The sequence below is a fragment of the Callospermophilus lateralis genome, chromosome 13 (assembly GCF_048772815.1).
Source record: "Callospermophilus lateralis isolate mCalLat2 chromosome 13, mCalLat2.hap1, whole genome shotgun sequence".
In the NCBI taxonomy this organism is placed as follows: Eukaryota; Metazoa; Chordata; class Mammalia; order Rodentia; family Sciuridae; genus Callospermophilus; species Callospermophilus lateralis.
The window spans coordinates 59,993,512-60,013,756 of record NC_135317.1 but is presented as its reverse complement, the minus strand read 5'-3'; the positions used below and the strand labels follow the sequence as shown (position 1 = coordinate 60,013,756).

The 20,245-nt window shown below is 38.5% G+C and overlaps 1 long non-coding RNA gene across 5 annotated transcripts in view; it reads left to right on the top strand.

Moving 5' to 3' along the window:
* The window catches only part of LOC143379192 (uncharacterized), a 134,623-nt gene that overhangs the window by 70,190 nt on the left and 44,188 nt on the right, over positions 1-20,245 (top strand). For 4 of the 5 annotated variants that reach the window (XR_013088436.1, XR_013088435.1, XR_013088437.1 and 1 more), the window contains exon 2: positions 18,355-18,450. The exons of the other annotated variant lie outside the window; for it this stretch is intronic. This is a non-coding gene — a long non-coding RNA (uncharacterized LOC143379192). The remainder of the gene's footprint in view (positions 1-18,354; positions 18,451-20,245) is intronic. 5 annotated transcript variants of the gene reach the window in all.

The following is a 20,245-nucleotide window of genomic DNA, read 5'->3' as shown; positions in this document are numbered from 1 at the left end:
ATGGGGTGTGATGTATGGAGTTTCTGGGCATTGCATATTCCATAAAGGGATCCAGTCTGGAAGGTCATCCTCAAATGTAGTAATTGAAGGGACACCACATCATTTCAGACGGGAAAGGGAACCAAGTGGAATAGTGAGGGGTGGCTACTACCCAGTGGGCTAGTAATATGGGTACCATAACCACCTCTAGGCCTGAAGGAGGCAGGGGAAGGAGCAACTCCCAGAACTGGGAGAGTCATAGCTATGGCTGCAGGGGTTGGCTGATTAACAGGATTTTTGGCCAGAAGTGGGGACAGGTGCCCAGTGTCACTTGCAACAAGGTAGGGGGAGCTACAGGCCCGAATATCTGATCTTATTCTTTCTTCACCCTCTCTGATTTCTGTTAACTGCACCTCTCCAGAAGCTGCAGGGTGAAGGAAGCTGAGGATGCAGCCTGTAAAGGTCGGCCTTGCTGGGGTACAAACAAGGGTGGAGAAGAGTGTAGTCCTCAGGCAAGAGATAAGGATGGGGGATGCGTTCTGATGGTACTAGATAGGGCAGGAACCAGCTGTCAGAAGCTCTGATTTGATCTCCAGGGGTGAAAGGTCCCCCTTCCAGGCTGCTTTTCATTTTTGTGGAACCCATTTGTGTGTGTGTGTGTGTGTGTGTGTGTGTGTGTGTGTGTGTATGTATTACAGCCAACTCTGAATGCTAAGACCTAACAGATTCTTTTAATGTTCAAGGGTGATGGGGCAGAGGTCAAGGGAGAGAAACTTAACAAAAATGGGATACACAATGGTGGTTTTTTTAGCTTTGAAGTAAGGTTTGGCAGAAGCAAGATACTGACCAGTGATAGGGTTAGAAATAATCATGTTTTAAAGGAAAAGAGGTGAGTAGATTCCAGTAAGTGGGGACAAAGACTTGCAAAGATGACCTGTACTCAGTCCTGAGAGAGGGAGATGAGTGGGAGATTTCTCAGGATAGTGGTGAGAACATGAGCCAAAACATAGGAAAAGTGCTCTTCAGATTATTGCTGAGTCCTGCTGATCTTGTGCCTGGAGTTGCTGTCAGAATGCCTGAGATGAGGCCCACTAGTATTCCAAAGAAGGAAGCACTAAATGCCAGGTAATAAGTTCAGAGCATTTATTAGGGGAAATAAGAGAGTGCTACAGTGTGTCCTCATAGTGGGCAGTGAGAGAAAAGGGGTATTCTTCCATAGGTGTGTCCAGAGCAAGGGATCAGGGTATGGAGCTTTTACGAGGTCTTCAGGAATTTTAACTCAGAGCCACAGTGATGTTTTGGGTAAAAACTTAAAGCACCTTTATTGGTGCCTGGAAATGTTTAAGGGCTGGCCTGGGTCCAAACCTGGGAAAAATCTTCAGCTGGCTGGGCCAACCGAGAGGCCAACATACCCTGATTTTCAAAAAGGAGGCAGAAAGAACATAATAAAGCATGGGGGGGGGTTTCCTACAGATCTAAAGCATTGTATATATACATAATGAATAACTACAATAGCCATTGTAATAATAAGAGAAGTCACCTAGTTTGGGGCACACTGAACAATTTTAGCTAAACTTTTGGATTGCATATGACTGCTCATTGTGAACACACTCAAAATGAAACAAAAGGCACTTCATTTCCTCAATTAAAAGTAGAGTACCTGGGGTATAAAGTAGGACAGAACAGAAATCAGACATATCAGTTTGCAACTTAAGCTTTGCCAACCTTCTGAATTTGTTCTTTGCTTAATTTGTCCCATAGTTGTCTCAGGATCATAGGAGTTTTCTGCTTAGTAACTGACTGACTTCTGAGTCTCCCATGAGCAGGTGTATGTAGGAGAGCTGGGGGCCAGAATTCCACTCTAAAAAGAGACACTTTAATTTTTCTGGTGTGGCCACAGCAAGGCCAGGTAGCAATCATGAGGAGCTTTCACTTGGAAGAGTTTTCAAATCCTGACCCTTTCCATTCTCTTTTCTTTAGCTTCCAGGAAGAACAACTCTGGTTACTACCTCTTGGACAAGGCCTTTTCTACTCTTCTTTACGTATTAAGTATTGCTTTCCTCAAAATCTTATCTTCCCATCTTTTCTTGTTCAGGTTTTCTTCCTGAGGGAATCTCATCTGATGCACACTTTTTGGGGTTACCACGATTGCCAGCAGACTCCTGGATATTTCACATATACTTCTTATCCAGAGCAAAAGCTTATCACATCTAATTGAGCAACCCACCCTCCACCCCACTGCTCTTCTTGCCATATTTACTTATCATGACTACTGGGATTTGTACCCTTGTTGTCACTTGAAACTTCAGTCATCTTCCACTGTTAGTTCTCCATTCTCTCTAGACTCCAGCATCTCTTGATATCCAAATAATCAGTTGCTAAGTTCTGCCCTCTTTTCCTTCTAGAGATATACTTTGATTCTCCTATAATTTAAATACTTATTAAATCTCTTCTAGATTATTTCAGTAGTTTCTTGGCATCAAATTCACAGCATATTTCTTTTATTGGTACATGAATTATCTCCCTATCTGACACAGGTCAAGTAGGTCAAAACTTTCAGTGGCCCTGTTGCCCAAGGTGTCTAGTTCAATCTGGTGGTGACTTTGAGACCTTCCAGAATTTAGCCCCAACCACCTTTCTCACCTACTGTGCCTGTCTCTGCTCTTCCTCTTGTAACACTGTACTACTTGGATCCCCTGAACATGCCATTCATACCTCCATGATTTTGCTTATGCTATCTGTGAAATCTCTTTAATTTACATTCAAATCCACATATCTTTTCCTGAGCCACTTGACATTAACTATTCCCTACTTTGTCTTTTATGCTTTGCTTATTCCTCTACTATAGTACTTTTCATTCTGCTTTATTAGCTGCCTTCCTGCTGCCTTTCAAGGTGTAATCTCCTTGAGGGCAGCCACTGAATTTTATTCACTTTTGTATTCCTGCAGCCTCCACCATACAGGACTTTACCCATGGTAGATTCTTGATAAATGTTAGCAAATGAGTGGAAACTATTCATAATTTTACAATGTGGGTAATTGGGAAGCTGGCCTTGAAGCTGGTAGCAGAGCTTCCAAATTTCTGATCTTTCTTCATAACAGCAGAAAGTTCAAAAGAAGATAATCTAGTTATGGGGAAGAAGTTATGGGAAGTCTGAAGGGAAATGCAGCTGCACTCTCATTCCATTTGCTCCTGTGGTTTTGCCTCATGGCCTTGACTTGAAATTTCAGTTGAAAACTTGAAATGCAACCAAAATAGTTCCTTCTGTGTCACCCGATAATAAGGCTTTCTAAACCCTTCATTTTCACTCAAACATTTCTCTTGAAAATCAGCTCAGCTACAAAGTGGGGCTAATTCAACTGCCACCCATGCGGATGTAGTTGTGAGGATGAGTTTAAGTGAGACATTTTTAGACTCTCCAATATGTCAACAAGTTAAGAGTTTCATTCATTTAAAAAATGTAAATAAATGCAGCTGCATCTGGCTGTATGGACAATAAAAGTGAGATCGTGGTGTTAAACCAAGTGAGAAGATGCTTTAACTTGACAGAAACTCCCAGCTTTGAGGATAATTTAAGAGCATTAATAAATGTGTTAGAAAAAACATGCAACAAAACCCATACCTCCAGCTCATCTTTTTTCACTCTATGAGCTAGCAGGATTCATAATGACAGCTTAAGAACCATAAATAAAGAACTGGCTACTTACCAAAACCAATTAAATTGTGAGAAAAGAAATCACATACATTAAACTTGCATGTTGGAATTCTTCATTACTACAGTTAAATAATTATATATATTAAATAATAATTATTTCATATTTCTCATTGGGATCTTTTTATTGAGTTAAACAGTGTTCAACTTTCAAAAACTAGATTTCCGGAAATCAGGTTGAAAAATCTGTTTTGTTTGAAGACATGTATTTTTTTAAAAAAAATACCATTACAAATACAGTCAGGTACTGGGACTAGCCCATGAAAGCCATTTAAACTATGATATTGATGCCATATTGTGTATTTGAAGAAAATATAGTAAAAGAAAATTTCCATCATAATACTAGCATTCATGTAAGTAATTTAATCTCCCATCTCTGAAATTTATTAAGAAAGGTTTTCATTTTTACTAAATGATGCTGCCTGTGGAAAAGCAAATTTGATTAAAGGATGAAAATATACATGAGTACTGTGGTGGAGATTCTAAGGGGAAAATTTGGGCCCTTTCCAAGGCTTGGTAATTTGATGTTATTTTTTTAAAAAAAAACTACATTAAATGTTATTTTCAAATGTGTAGCCTTCATTTCTCTCATATGTATATATTACTGGCACCTTTTTACACTTATCATTCATGATTAGGATCATTTTTCTTTGGCTTACAAATGGAGAAAAGAGACAAAGAAAGGAGGATTATTTTCCTGAAATAACTGAGTAAAAGTTAGATGAAAGAGGGAGAAAAACTCTTAAAGGGGATATACGGCATATGAAAATGGATTTCCCATTTTGTTTAACCTGAGCTAACTTAGCAAAAATGCATGAGCTCCTTAAAGAAGAAAGAGCTCTTTGTTAGATTTGAGAGGTCCCTGCAGCCACAGGCCATGCTGTTGTCCCACTGCAAGGGCAGGGCTATCAAAGGAACAAGCACAGAAAGAGTACAGTATGCAACTGGCTATCCTTTTTTATAAAAGGCTCACAATTGGGTATCTGGAGCTTTCTGACTCACTACACTCTGTCATTAACAACATATGAATTTTGTGAGTGTAATTATGACTTATTTCTCTTCCATTTTTCCATACAGGGTAAAATACTGTATTCTATCCTTAAAAATTTTACATCTGAAAAAGAAAAAAAATTTTCATCTATCTCTCTCCATCATCAATCTCATCCAATGTACTATAAAACCTGTAGTCCCTCCATTTCAGTTTGCTAACATTGTTTAGAGAATACTTTATCAGACTTTTCTCCAGCCAAGAAAAGTTCATTGACTTCTGGTTTGATTCACATGTTGAAATTTTTCTGCCAGGTGTTCAGGACCTCTATAGTGTGTCCTCAATCTTCCCAGCTAAGCCCAGATGGCCTCTGCTTCTATCAGATGCCCCTACTCGGGTTTGGACAGAATCTTTTCTGTTGTTTGAAAGTACCACAACTCTTCCAAGCTCGATGCATCATTAGTTCATGTTTTTCTTCTTGAGAATCATACTTTTTCTTTCCTGGCTATCTAAATTCTAAATTTGGAGGAAACAATATTTCGAGTGTTTCTTATACATACAATAATTTTAGGCACATGAGGCCCTAGCAACCATGTTTCCTACATGATGCTGTCTTCCCAGCCACACTTGACTGGGCTAAAAGAGGATATAAGATCCCAAATGGAAAGATCAAATCGTCTTCCTTAGGAATTTGGAAATTGAAAACCAGTGTGCATCTGAAATGGGAACATGTAACGTAGTTACTGTGGTTCAGCCATAGTCTATTTTGTGGAAAGAAATCAGGGAAGTTGAATGGTGAAAAGGGAAAGATAAATTATGTAAATTAATGTTCTTGGTAGAAAATAACAGAAACCAATTCTAGATAATTTAAGTAGAAAATATTTATCAGAGGGACATTGTGTAGCTCATAGAATTGATGGGAAAGCTAGAGGACTAGATTTGAGAAATGGACCAAAGAAAAATAGGCAGCCAGAAGACAGCTAAAGTGTCTCCCTAGGAACAGTTTAGAAAGAATGTCATCACAGGCTCTATTCATTCCTCCCTCCTGATAGTCTATCCTTCCATATAGCAGCTGCAGTAATCTTTATAAAATTTAACTTAGATTATAATATTCTCCTGCTGTCATGTACTAAAGAATTTGTCTGTTCTTTGTCTTGGCATGCAGATTCTAAAACCACTGGAACTTCTCAAGTTATTCATGGTGGGTCCTGATAATTTATGCTGGTGAGATGACTCCTGGTAGGACTATAGACAACTCATGCTAATGAGATAATTAAAGATGTGAATTCTAATTCCAATGATGTGACTTAGAGGACTGGGTCTGCCTGACCTGACTTCCAACCTCTGGGGGGTAAAATATATCTTTTAGCTTCCATGAAAACCTAAGGTCATTAATTACAAATAAAGGCATTTGGGTGTGTAACAACTATTGTCCTCCTGTGTTCCTCTTGGAATATCTTTTCTAAAGAGATAGTGATGGGGCAAATTTGATATGGGACATAGCAGGACTCTTTATGGAGCACATATGTTTTAGTAACAAAGCTTATGATAATCATAGTCCAGAAATAAGACAAACTGAATTAGGATTTTTTTCATATTTATTATTATTTTTTAGTTGTACTCAGTATCTTTATTTATTTTTATGTGGTGCTGAGGATCGAATCCAGGGCCTTGCACATGCTAGGCGAGCGCTCTACCACTGAGCCACAACCTCAGCCCTGAATTAGGATTTTTGAAGTAGTAATTGATAGTGGTAAGATGGGTGAGTAGCTAATGTGCGCCCACCCGCATTCAGACCTGCCAGGTTCTCTCTATGCTGGACACTGAAAGAACAAAACGATATAGATCCCTAGAGTTGCAAGATTTCCTGACAACTGGAGATGTATATTCCAGCTTTCCTGGCAATTTGATTAATGGCTGGGGGAAAATAGAGAGGACCTTGTAACCCTGAAATTATCTGGAAACAATGTCAGAGGTTTCTGATGTTAAGAGAAAGTCTTCTTTTGCTGGACTTTGCCTGATAATTGTGCCATAAATCCAACCCGAAAGAAGTGGTGCTGAGAGTTACATAGAACCCTCTAATCTAGAGGAAGACTTCAGATTTGAACAAGAGGGTCTCCTCTGCTCCTCTGACTGAATATTAATTCTGACCAAAGTTTATTAGAATTTAGATTAGTTTTTTATGGTCCTATTATGTTTGGTTAATGATTATCCAGTTCAACTTTGATTTTACAGATTTGTTATTAATTACTGACAATTCAGAGACACCCCCCCCCCTTAAAGAATTGCTCTTCTATCGCCATTGATGGGTAGTGCTCTTTTTAAAGGAAAACCCACGGGTAGGACATATCATGGATTTTCAGAATTAGTTCAGCTATTTCTCAGACCATTCTAGTGGGGTTCAGTAGAACTCCATCAATTCATTCGTCTCTCCATCTATGCATCCAAACAGACGAATATTTCATGATTTATCCATTCACTAAACCTATATTGAACACTGTGATAATGCCAATTTTGGGGAAGATCAAAATGGGTATCTGTGGAGGGGGGCAATCAATGCGTTGAAGAAAGACAATGAAGGTTAGAGGTGATTAATTACCAATTAAAGACTAGGTAAAAGCTGTAGCCAGATAGCAGAAAAATCTGAGGATCAGACTTAGAACATAACTGTAAGAGTAGCAGTGACCCAGGGAAAATTGAATTCACAATTTTGGCAAGTTTGCTCTTCTAAATTCTGAATCTTGAGTAGGACAGAGTGGAATCCTAAGACATTCAATGGGGACATCTGTAGATGGGAATATGAAATCTTAAATTTCTAGATCCTTCTGAACCCTCTGACCTACAGAAGTGGCCCATTTTTTCCCTGTTAAGAGCTAGAGCCTCTCTTAGTACAAGTCAACTCCACTAGACCAATAAATAAGATTGAACCATAATGTAACCTGGCTAGAGAAGTATTTGGGCCTGCTGAACGAGAAAAGGGACTATATCCCAAAGGAACAATATGAGGAACAATATGACCTCAACAGCACATTTTGATAAGATCTGGGAGAATATATTCAGGGCAGGGTTCTTAGGGTTCTAGGAACATGAATTTGGACAATGGAAGTTTATTAATATGGACTACTCTCCCATTACATAGGACTTACCAATTTAGCAAACTCTGGGAAATGGTTCTAGTATGCTGCTAGGTTGATTCTTGGAGATTTGGAAAAAAGGAATGGCTCATTTTAAGTGAGGTAGAAGCATCAGAAATGTTGTGGCAGACAGGGAAAGAAGGGATCAAAAGACTCAGAGATGTGGAAATGCTGGAGTGAAAATATTGCCTCATACTGGAAAGCTCACCAATGACTGTATATGGGGGACAGGTGTGGAGTACACTCTGTTTACCAAAGTAACAAGAACATGCTGAATCAAGGAATATCAGAATCACTGAAAGATTTGTGGTGATTTTCCTCTATATGCTGGGGCTGATATTAGGTGCTATTATAGGACTGTGTTCTCTTATAGCAATAGAGATGACAGGATCTGACAATAATAGAGGCCAGGTAGTGGCACTTGTTTGTCAGAAGCAAGGGGGAGCATACTTACTATTGTAATGAGAGAGAGTCAGAGTGGGGGCCTTGAAAGCCTGGCCCTCAGGGGGCTTTGGAGATGATCAAAGGAACATAATATCTCTAGGGATTTCTTGGCTGTCAAAGGTATTGCTCAGTATATAAAATCAAAACAAATCAAGGATTGATGATCAAGAAGCTGAGGGCAACTGTCCCAATGTAAAAAGTCATATAATCTTTTGCCTAGTTTCCAGACATGAGCAAGTTTTCAGACTTAAAAGCAACTGAAAGAGAGGCCAGCTTCCCATGGTCTCTGCCATGGAAATACCCTGCAACATCATGGCAAGGATTGTAATAATTCTCCCAATCTTTCCCCAAGGGAGCCTATTGTCATATACTTGGGTAATTGTTTTCTGAAGAAAGGAAGTTTTCTGACATTTTCAAGGAATGTTCTATGTAGGGTTGGAGTAGAAACTTAGTTCTTGGGAACTCAAAGTACTGTCAGGGCAAATAAAAATGTAAGATTAAGAAGCAAATGGAGGGCTGGAGTTGTGGCTCAGTGGTAGAGTGTTTGCCTGGCATGTATGAGGCACTGGGATTGATCCTCAGCACTATTTTATAAAAATAAATAAATAAAATAAAGATATTATGTCCATCTACAACATCTATTTATGTATCTAGAAGTAAATGGAGGCCAGGACATAAATATATCTTGGTCCAGGGGTCTGGCTCATAGCATCTAGTAAGGAAGGGGCCCTAAACAACCTGTTAGGTAGAATGAATCAATCAGTTGATGTCAACAAGCTTTCATTGGTTACTCAGTATTGGCACAATGGGTACATGAATGGTGTAGCCATGGTGGCAAGATGGAGGCAACATGCATATAATAGCATGACTCTTGCTTACCAAGGCTGACATAGACAGTGCCACTGCTGAGTGCCCAGTCTTCAGCCACAGAGACCAGTACTAAGTTCCTGCTGTGTTATCTTTTGAGAGGAACAACCAGATGTTTGGTAGCAAATTGATTACACCTAACCCTATTGTTATGGTTTGGATCTGGAATGTTTACCTCAAAGTTCATGTGTTGAAAACATGATTTCCCCAATGCAGGAAAGTTCACAGGTGAGGCTTTTAGGTAGCGACTATGGCTCTGACCCCATCAGCAGATTAATCCCTTGGTTGATTAATCTATTGATAACTGAATGGACTTCTATGGGAATTGTAGGCAGGTAGGTGTGGCTGCAGGAAGTAGGTCACAGGGCATTTGGCCTTGGACTATAGCTGTCCTTGGCCTCTTCTTCCCCTACTCCCACTTGCCCAAACCTGTTTCCTGGCTGCCATGAGCTGAGAGGCCCCCTCCCCCGCCCCATCCCCTTTCACCATGATGTTCTGCCTTACTTCATGCCCACAGCAATGGAGTTAGATTACTATGGTCTGAAACCTCTGAAACTGTGAGCCCAAAAGTAAATTTCTTCTCTAAGTTGTTCTTGCAAGGCAGTTTGGTCATAGTGATGAAAAACTGACTAACACACTTATCCACTCAGGAAAGTAGGGAAATTCATTTTGCTTGCATTGGATATATATTTCAGGTATGTGTTTGTTGTTCCTGCCTTCAGGGTTTCAGCCAGCACCACCAGAGGGGCTTTGTGTTTGTTTCAACACTGTGGGATCCCATATGACACCACAGTGGTTTAAGCAGCTTGTGGAATAGCAAAATAAATATAACAATGGATATGTGACTGTGGGATCCACTGTCTTGTTACATATTTCTTTGCTAGAAGTTGCCAGCCTGATAAAACAATAGAATGTCTTTTTTGGAGGTACAACTGGGATACACTTAATTTAAGTGAAAGTCAAATATGTCCATAGTTACTTTTTTATCTTAAATTATATATTTAAATTTATATTTTGTAATCTACCAATTTCTTAAGAGAATGAGAATGGGGCACCCTATCATAAAGGCAGAATACAACCTGTTATAGTCAGCTTTTTTGCTGCTGTGTCTCAATGACCTGACCAGCACAATTGTAGAGGAAGAAGAGTTTATTTGACGGCACACGATTTCAGAGGTCTTAGTCCATAGAAGACTGTTTCCATTCCTTGGTGCTCAAGGTGAGGCTAAGCATCATGATGGAAGACTATGGCAGAGAGAAGCAGCTTGCATGGTGATCAGGAAGCAGAGAGAGACTCCACTCTCTAGATACAAAATATATATGCCCTAGCCACGCTCCCAATTAATCACTTCCTCCAGCCTTACCCCACCTACCTCCAGTCAGCACCCAGTTAATCCCATCAGGGAATAATTCACTGATTAGGTTAATGCTGTCGCAATTCAATTATTTCTCTTCTGAACCTTCTTGATTTTGTCTCACATGTGAGCTTCTGGGGCACATATCATATCCAAACCGTAACACACCCTAAATGTGTGAGCATTATATAGCGCTGGTTCGCCACTGATAGAATATATGGTCTTAGAGACAATTGGTTGAAGCAGGAATGGCTCCATTTATCATCACTTTTCAGGTTGTACTTTAAAAACCATTGCAGTTAATATGGTTATTGATATGGTCGGGTTCAAATTTTTTCCTCTTGTTACATGTTTTCTATTAGTCTCATCTATTCTTTACTCCCTACTTTTTCCTTTTTTTCTTCCTTCTTTTAGGTCAGTTGAGTATTTTAAAGATTCAGTTCTATTTTCTTTGATATATCCATATCTGTATCCTCATATATCTCTTCATTCTTTTATTTTTAGTGTTGCTTTAAGATTTATAGTATTCATCTTTAACTTGTCACAGATTACTTTCAAATGATACATCACTTAGTTTAAACTTTCAACTGTATGCAACTTTATCTCTTCCATCCCTTTCTGATCTTGTTGTCATACATTTTATTTGTGCATATGTTATGAATACAATATACTGCTGTTATTTTTGCTTTCAATAGTTATAAAGATATTTAATAAAGAGTAAAACATTTTATATTTATTTTAGCAGGGAGAATTCATTGATGGTCTCCAGGAGTCCTGCCTTCTGGAGTATACTAGCCTTATAATATAATCTCCTCTCCTTGAGGGTATGTGGGACTTGTGAATGTGATAGGATTTCACTCTGTTATTAAGTTACTAATCAATTGACCTTGAGTAATCTAAAAGGAGATTATCCTGGATAAGCCTGACCTAATCAGATGAGCCCTTTAAAGGATGTTCTGTGGTGGTGTGCACCTGTAATCCCAGCTATCTCATCTTTGTTGCTCTGTCCTATAAACACCAGCTACCTTGGCCTTATTGTGTTCCCATATCTGTGTCCTCAGTGCAGGGTGATCACAAAGCTTCCTTTGGGTTCTTCTTTCTCCCTTCCAAGCCACACCTAGAAACTCTGTTAACATAGTACAGTGGGCCACTCTAGGACTTGTTTGTTTCTGCCTCTCAAGGATTACTGACCTTCTTTAGTTTCTTGATGTCTAGAGCTTTGAAAACCACTATTTTGCATTTCTTGTCTTGTTAAGTCAGTTTAAGCATAAATTAAATCTGGTTCCTACTCCATCTTAATTTAAGTGAAAGTCAATTAAGTCCATAGTTACTTTTTTATCTTAAATTATATATTTAAATTTATATTTTGTAATCTACCAATTTCTTAAATAAACTGTCTAAACTCATCCTAGGAAATGAAAAAAATTGCACTCTACTGCAACCTATCTTTTCTATCTTCTGGGTCTTTTTTTTTTTTTTTTTTTTGACACACTCTGAAAATTCTATCCTACTATGTTATCATCAAATCATTATTATTTTAAAATTCTAGCTCTTTTCCCAAGATTTGTAATGACTTCATCATGTTTTATAGCTGTGGTTACCAGTTATTTAGATTTATTTCTATGTTTAATTGAATTTAGATCATTACTAGCTTTTTAAAAAATATGCCTTGGCTTCTTCATTCTTGCATTCATGAACTATTTTTATTTATTTATTTTTATTGCAAAGTTCATTGTTGAAGGCAAGTGCTTCTGCTCTTTGGTTAAATTTCATTGCTGCTTATTCCTTTCTAGACTCAACCCACCCAGAGTGGATCAGTTTCTCCAGGATTGATTCATACTGCCTGACTTTTTTTGTTCATTTATGAAAAGTTTGTCTTTTTTCAAGACCAAGAGACTTACAGTCTCTAGTTTGTATATTGTGTTACCAAAGGGAAATTTACATAATAGGTCAAAATGTAATCCAAAAGCTTCTAAGTTCTTGTTCAATCACAGCAAGTGTGTGTGTGTGTGTGTGTGTGTGTGTGTGTGTAGGTGGTGGATTATACTTTTTAAATATATAAAAACATCAAGTTCAGAGCCATCTCTACTGTAGAGATACCTTCATGATATGTCTCTAGTGTCTCTATTCCTGGATATCTTGAGTGGGTGCTGCCAACAATCACTTCTGACTTTCATTGAGTCTGTTTCATTGTTATTAACTGGATCCTTCTTACATTATTTTCTTCAGTTTGGAAATATAACAATTATAGCAAGAATTTGCTTGTTCATCCAATGCTTGGTCCTATAAATGTTTTCATTTTAAGAGATTTTTTTTTCACTAGTATTGGGAATTGAATCCAGGGCCTTACATATGCTAGGCAGGCACTCTACCACTGTGCTACATCCCTATCCCTTCTTATTTTTTATTTTTATCTTTTATTTTGAGACAGTGCCTCGATAAGTTGCCCAGGCTGAACTTGAACTTGGAATCCTTCTGTTTCATTTCCTTAGTAGTTGGGATTACAGGTGTGTGCCACTGCACCTGACCTCTAAGATATTTTTAATACATGTCAAATCTCATCCATTAAGAGTTGAATTCTAGGGGTTGGGGTTGTGGCTCAGCGGTAGAGAGCTTGCCTAGCACGTGTGAGGCCCTGGGTTCGATCCTCAGCACCACATAAAAATAAATAAATAAATAAATAAAGGTATTGTGTCAACTACAACTAAAAAATATTTATTAAAAAAAAAGAGTTGATTTCTAGTCTGGCTGGGTATGGTGGTACATGCCTGTAATCTCAGTGATTTGGGAGAGTGAGGCAGGAGGATCACAGTTCAAGGTCAGCAAGCCCCTCAGCAACTTAGTGAGACACCCTGTCTCATAAAAGACTGGGAATGTAGATCAATAGTAAAGCACCTCTAAGTTCAATCCTCAGTACCCAACCCCTACCCCAAATAAGTTGGGTTCTAGCCAAGCATGGTAGTGCCTATCTGTAATCCCAGTGATTTAGGAGTCTGAGGCAGGAAGATTGCAAGAGGAGGCCAGTCTCAGCAACTTAACAAGGCTGTTCAAAATAAAAAAAATAAAAAGGACTGAGATGTAGCTCCATGGCAAAATTCCCTTAGGTTCAATCTCCAGTTCCAAAAAACCAAAGCAAAACAACCCTGATCTCCTGTTCTTTAATGCCCTAATGACCAGTCCTAACTCATGTCCTTCATGTTTAAAAAAGAGGGGGATTTGGTAATGCCAAGAGTTAATAAATAGGACAGCATCAAATTAAAAAGTGTCTGCATAGCAAAGGAAACAATATAAATAGATAACTCACAGAATGGGAGAAAATCTTTGCTAGCTACTCTTCTGGCAGAGGATTACTATCTAGAATATATTAATATATTATTAATATAGAATTAATATAATATATTAATATATAGAATATATACACAAAAAATCAAATAACCCAATTCATAAGTTGACCAATGAACTAAATAGTCATTTCTCAAAAGAAGAAATACAAATGGCCAACAAATACGTGATATTTGTCAAATTGTATTGTTATATTGTATAAATGTATAATGCACACAATATAACACATGCACATATAGCAATATGCACATGAAAAAAAATGTTCATCATCTTTAGCAGTCAGGGAAATGCAAATTAAAACTACACTGAGATTTCATCTCACAGCAGTCAGAATGGCAGGCATAAAGAATATAAATAATAATAAATGCTGGAGACCATATGGAGAAAAAGAAACATTTTTACACTGTTGGTGAGACTGTAAATGAGTACAACCACTATGGAAATCAGTATGGAGGTTCTTCAAAAGACCAGGCATAGAACTACTATATGACTCAGCTATGCTATTCCTCAGTTTTTATCCTGAAGAATTAAAGTCATCTTACTACAGTGATATATGATACCCCTGTTTATAGTAGCACAATTCGCAATAGCCAAACTATGGAATCAGCCTAGTGTCCATCAGTGGATGAATGGATAAAGAAAATATGGTACATATATATAATGGAGTTTTATTCAGCCATAAAGAGAAACAAAATTATGACATTTGCAGGAAAGTGGATGGAATTAGACTATCGTGTTAAGCAAAATAAATAAAACTCAGAAGGTTAAGGGTTTTATATTTTCTCTCATATGCTGAAGCTAGAGAGGAAAAAGGAAAGGAAAAGTAGGGGTGGATCTCCTAAAAATCAAAGGGAGATCAGTAGAAGAAAAGAACCAAAGGGTGAAGGAAGAGACAGAGGGGGATGTACTGGGGAGTGATATTTGTCAAATTATATTGTTATATTGTATGTATGTATGTATAAATATGTAACAACAAATTCTGACAATATGTACAACTATAATGCATTAGTTAAAAAAAAAAGAGGAGGATTTGTAAGTCTATTTGCATCCACTCAGTATAACAAGGACTGAAACCACAGCACAGGGGAATCATGGGAAGGGAGGGAGGATATTAAAGAAGAAAAATACATATCAATAAACACAGCATACAGATTATGAGTTTCATGACTGGATTAAGTATGATGACTTCTCAGAGCATATCTGAGCAGTATGAAGCCCCATTGATAATATAACCCTATTACTTCAGCTATAGTTTATTGGTGGAGTAAAGTAACAAGATTTTATTAGGGACTAATCTTTTTTTAATATTTATTTTTTAGGTGGATACAATATCTTTATTTTATTTTTATGGTGCTGAGGACCCAGTGCCTCATGCATGCTAGGCGAGCACTCTACCATTAAGCCACAACCTCAGCCCCTAGGGACTAATCTTTTTCTACCCACAGCCCTACATGTGTGATGGTGAAACTCAAATGATTCTGCTGTTAATGAATAGTGAGATAATGCCTAATGTCATGGATAGCAAAGAGAATGGAGTCTAACCAGCCATCCATGAGGTCTGCCCTCCAGACTGTTGGCAGTGGGGAACTTGGGTATATGAACATGTATTCCAACATATATTCCAAAAAGCTCAGCCTTTTCCATCTTTCAACCCTTTCCAACTTTCAAGGCTCTGCTCAAGAGTGGTTGACAGGTGCTCTTGACAACTCCTCACTCCAGGCTAGATTAGGTGCACTTGCTGTGCGTTCCTATACTGCCCTGCTCCTCATCCTCGAAGACAAGGAGACTTTCTTCTGCCAGCAAATATTACACATTTGGAGTGTAGGGCAAGTAGCTTGAGTACAGATTATCCTGATATTTTTAGCATCTTAGATATCTCTCAGTTGGAGAGAGATGTGAAACGTGCTCACTTTAAGGGAATTCTCATGAGCCTATTTGGCCATTCTGGCCGAGTGGGAATCTAGCCAGTTGGCCTATCTCCTTACTTCTTTGCCTGGTGATGCTACTTAGCTTGAAAGATGCAGAGTGGGTTTCTTCTTCCCTGGCAAGAATTCCTTGCTGCTCACTCTCACAGCAGAATCTGGTTGGGAGACCTCCAGTGGTGTGTGGTCATACTATAAGTTTAGCTTGAAGTTTGGAGAGCCAGCGGATTCACCCAGTTTTGTTCCCTTTAGATCGTGGACAACTCTCCTGGCTGTTTGTATCCTTGGCCTCCTATTTTTCTCCTATCAAAATGCCCTGGGGAAAATCTGCTCTCCTGTCAGAGGAAGAGCTGCAAATCAATGTGCACCCTTTCAGTCTTTTTTTTCTGTGCATTTATACATATAATGTATACAAAAGTAGGGTTGAGTCTTTTCTTTCCTTTTTTATACAAATAAGTTTACATTACAAATTTTTTGGTTCTAGCCTGCCTGTCTGCCTTCCTTCCTTCCTTCCTTCCTTCCTTCCTTCCTCCTTCCCTCCTTCTCTTCCTCCCTTTCTCCATTTCTCTCCAGACAGATGGATGTTTATAAAGAGTTATCCTGATCCTCTATGGATCTATAAAACACTGAATTTGTATCAAAATACTTCATACATCTGTAGGCTTCCATTTGCTACAGATCAACTACTCAGTTGTTGAGGATTAACATAAAAATTCTCCTTTTTTATGTAACTGTAAAAATTCTCCTTTTTATCTCCATAGGCATCAATAAATCCAACATGAGGATGTTAGAAAGCTATTTTAGAACCCATACAAATAAAGAATTCCGTTCTGAAAGTAATGCTTATGCCCTAGATTTCTAGCTCTCTGATCAACAACTCTCTAGCCCCTGACCTTGAATGCCATTGGTCTTTGCCTGACAGACTGGCCCTGACCTTGACCATGTCAAACCTGTTTGAAAAAGCATCTCTGCCTTTGTACATGTTCACCTTGGGAAGATGTAATAATGATTGAACAGTGAGGCTGTGGGTTGGAGTTCCCTTGGCAGATCCAAGTTTCTGTGAACAATTAACATTTCTCCAGTACTCTCTAAGTGGCAGGCAGAGTTATAAGTTCTTTACTTGCTCTGTTAATTTTCCCAACCATTGGATACGGACTCTGTTAGTCTCCTTATTTTACAGATGAGGTAAATAAGGCATAGAAAGGTTGAACCACTTGCCTCAGGACACACAATTAAGTGTGGAATGGGGACAATGATTTCATATCTTCTGCTCAGAGTCACAAAAGTGTTACCTCTCCATGCAATTAAGATTTAGTGAAGAGCAATAACATTTGATGCCTTGTGGGATGAACTTGGATTCATTGATGGCTTTAGTGGTCCTTCTTTGCTTGTTCAGGATGACGTTGACCTGTTAATAGGATGTTAAAGGATTGTAAGAATTTTTTCTTTTGGGGCTCTCACCTTGCATCATTTAAAAAAGTAAAATACTATATTCAGTGTAACTTTTTTCCTATATATATTTTGGAAGTCTTTTAAAAAATAATTTTGCCAGGCCGAGGATGTAGTTCAGTGGTAGAGCACTTACTTAGCATGAGGGAGTTCCTGGATTCCATCCCCAGCAACACATACATATACACAAATGTGCCCCTGAAGTGATCTGGCTATGAAAAACTTATTTAATTCACAGTTGGCTCTGATTTCTTATTCACACTTGGAATTCATGTGAAGAAAAATGTCTAACAAATAGATTGTTTTCAAATGTAATGAAATTCTTATTTTAACAAATGAAGTTGACATGTTAGTTTTGTAGCTTAATTAATTAAACATTTATTGATTATGAATTTGCAGTGTTGTTTTCATGGTTTTGAGCCAATACTTTCTTTTTTCTCCAGTCTCAAACCTTCCCCTTACCCTTGAATGACTCATAGGCCCAGTATTGAGACTATGGGACTTCATGACATATACCATAGCTGCTGTTCCCTACAGCTGCCCTAGGTAGACAGAACATTGACTCCTCCACAGCAAGATGCTTTTAAGGCCCCTCCTGCCACAGATTGCTTTACTGAGTGGCTGCTGTCATGTTTTACTGGGGTTTTGACCAACCAGGAGGCATTGGCATACATTATAGCTGGCACAGTATATTGATGTTATCTCTAAGCGCTCCCTCATTCAGTTGTTTTAGTCCATGACCTAGGGGGCATCAGTTTTATTCCTGGGATAATAGAGAGCCTACCATGCTTCTGGCTTGGTTTTTCTTTCTCTTTGTATCACTTGTTCTTGGTTCTGTGCTGATGCCTGTCTGATTTGCCATGCATTCTACCAGGTAATCTGGAGCAGCACAGTGATTAAGAATCTGCTTTTGGAATCACACATCCTATGGTTTTCATTCCCAGCTCTGGCACTTACTGTATTACCTTGGGCAAACCACTCAACCTCTCCATGCTTCTTCCATTTCTACTTTGTAGAATGATCATTATAGTGCCTTGTTCATTGGTACTATTCTGAACTGGCTGTCTTTGTACTTTTTAGAGCTGGCAGCTATTCAAACCTGATTGTTTCTTATGAATCTCCACAAATGCTTTTTTTTTTTTTTTTTTTTTGAACTCACTAGATACCAACTCCCTGGATATGGAATTGCTCTCTAGACCTCCAGCTGTCCTACACTCTCCACACAGTTACTCCCCAGGAAAGTCTCTTCACCTTCCAGGTAATCTTCCTGGGTAGAGGTTAAAATGGCTCCAGGACAGTGGACATTGGTTCTTGAATCCTTTCTGCTGCTTTCAGAGGGAGCAGACCTTATGTCCTCAATGCAGCCCCCCACCGTACTCCACTGTTTACTTTCTTAGGTGCAGATCTAAGGTGTATTGGAGGACAAGGAGAACATCTTGGACTCTTGAGTAGTTTTGTGTTCTGGGACAACCTGGACCCAGCATTTGAGAACTTGCCCAAAGTTTCTATGAGGCCAAATTCAGATCCAGGATTGCACAGAGAGCAATTTACTGGGGATTTACTGACAGAACTATGGGCCTGGGTGGCAGCAAAACCAAGTGAATCACTGTAATTGGTATCAGAAAGAAGGGGCAAATAAAGCAGTCAGGACAAAAGTGACTTTATCCAAGCCAGAATGTATCTGGTTTATCTCAACCTCATAACAAAAAGTGTTAGACCCAATCCTGGTGCTCAGGGTTCAGTTATAAATGTCCATATATCACTCTAATGATTTTGTCTCTTTATAGTGAGCTGGGAAACTATGCAGGGAAAACTGATCGGGTTACTCAGGAGTGATCATGGCAGTAAGGCCTTGACTGGTAAAGATGCCCTCCTCTTGATGGGAATGGCAACAAGGTCACATTACAATGGTGCAAGTATACAGGGATGGGAAGAATTATTACAGCCACTTTGTAAGCAATCATGGAGGTGAGATGTGGGAAGAGAGACTGAAATGAGAACAGCTTTTCCAACTTCACATTTTCACTTAAACCCAATGCTGAAACTTTTAAAAGATGGCAATATCATTTTCAGCTTTTAGAAGTCAGTTAATTATATTGCTATGAACTAGGAAGATAATTAATAAATGTTAACATTTGCATGTCATTTTAATTAAGAAATAAATGTCTTTGAATGAGAAAGTGCCTGCCAGCATAACCATTAATTATCAGAGTACTGAAAGCACCTTTTGCAAGGTGGCACCTAAAGTACCTTGGTAAAATTATCCATCAGTCATCTTTTGCCATTATGAGTCACGGTGTTGTCTTTCCTTGCAATTCTAACTGCCAGCCAGGTGAAGAGGCGAGAAAGGGGAAGCCCTTACCTGGTAGGAGTGAGGCAGAGTCATCTCAACTCTCTTTGTTCAAATGGGGTTTTAGGCAGACAGTTTTGCATTAAAGGATGTTTCTATCCTTCTATTGCCTACTTCTTTTGTTAAAAAAATGAAAATACCTTAATTAACTTATTCATGATTGATCTTTTATTTCGAATATTTTGCTACAGTTTTCACATATTCTGTATTGGAATAGGTAAGCTCTTACAAACAGGAGCTAGGTCTATCTGTATTGTTTTCCCCTTTCCTTTCCCTTTTTTTTTTGAGAAGTGTTAAATATTCTTTATTTAATATTGTCACCCATTTTTAATTCATTTTTTCATTGCTAGTGCAAAGAAGGTTCTTATTCAGAAGCTGGACGTCACAGTCTCTGCTTTCCTTTTTTTTTTTAAATTCTTTTTTCCTTTTTTCATCATTCGTTTGTTGCTTTTCTTTTTTCTTTTTTTTAACGAAATGTCTTTATTTTATTTGTTTATTTTATGTGGTGCTAAGGCTCGAACTCAGTGCCACACACGTGCTAAGCAAGCACTCTGCCACTGAGCTATAGCCCCAGCTCATCTTTTCTTTTTTACTTTTATTTATTAATTCATGTTTTTTGAGGTTTTATGTTTCCCAGGTTTTCCTAGAACTTCTGGGCTCAAATGACCCTCTTGCTTCAGTCTCCTAAAGGCTGGGACTACAT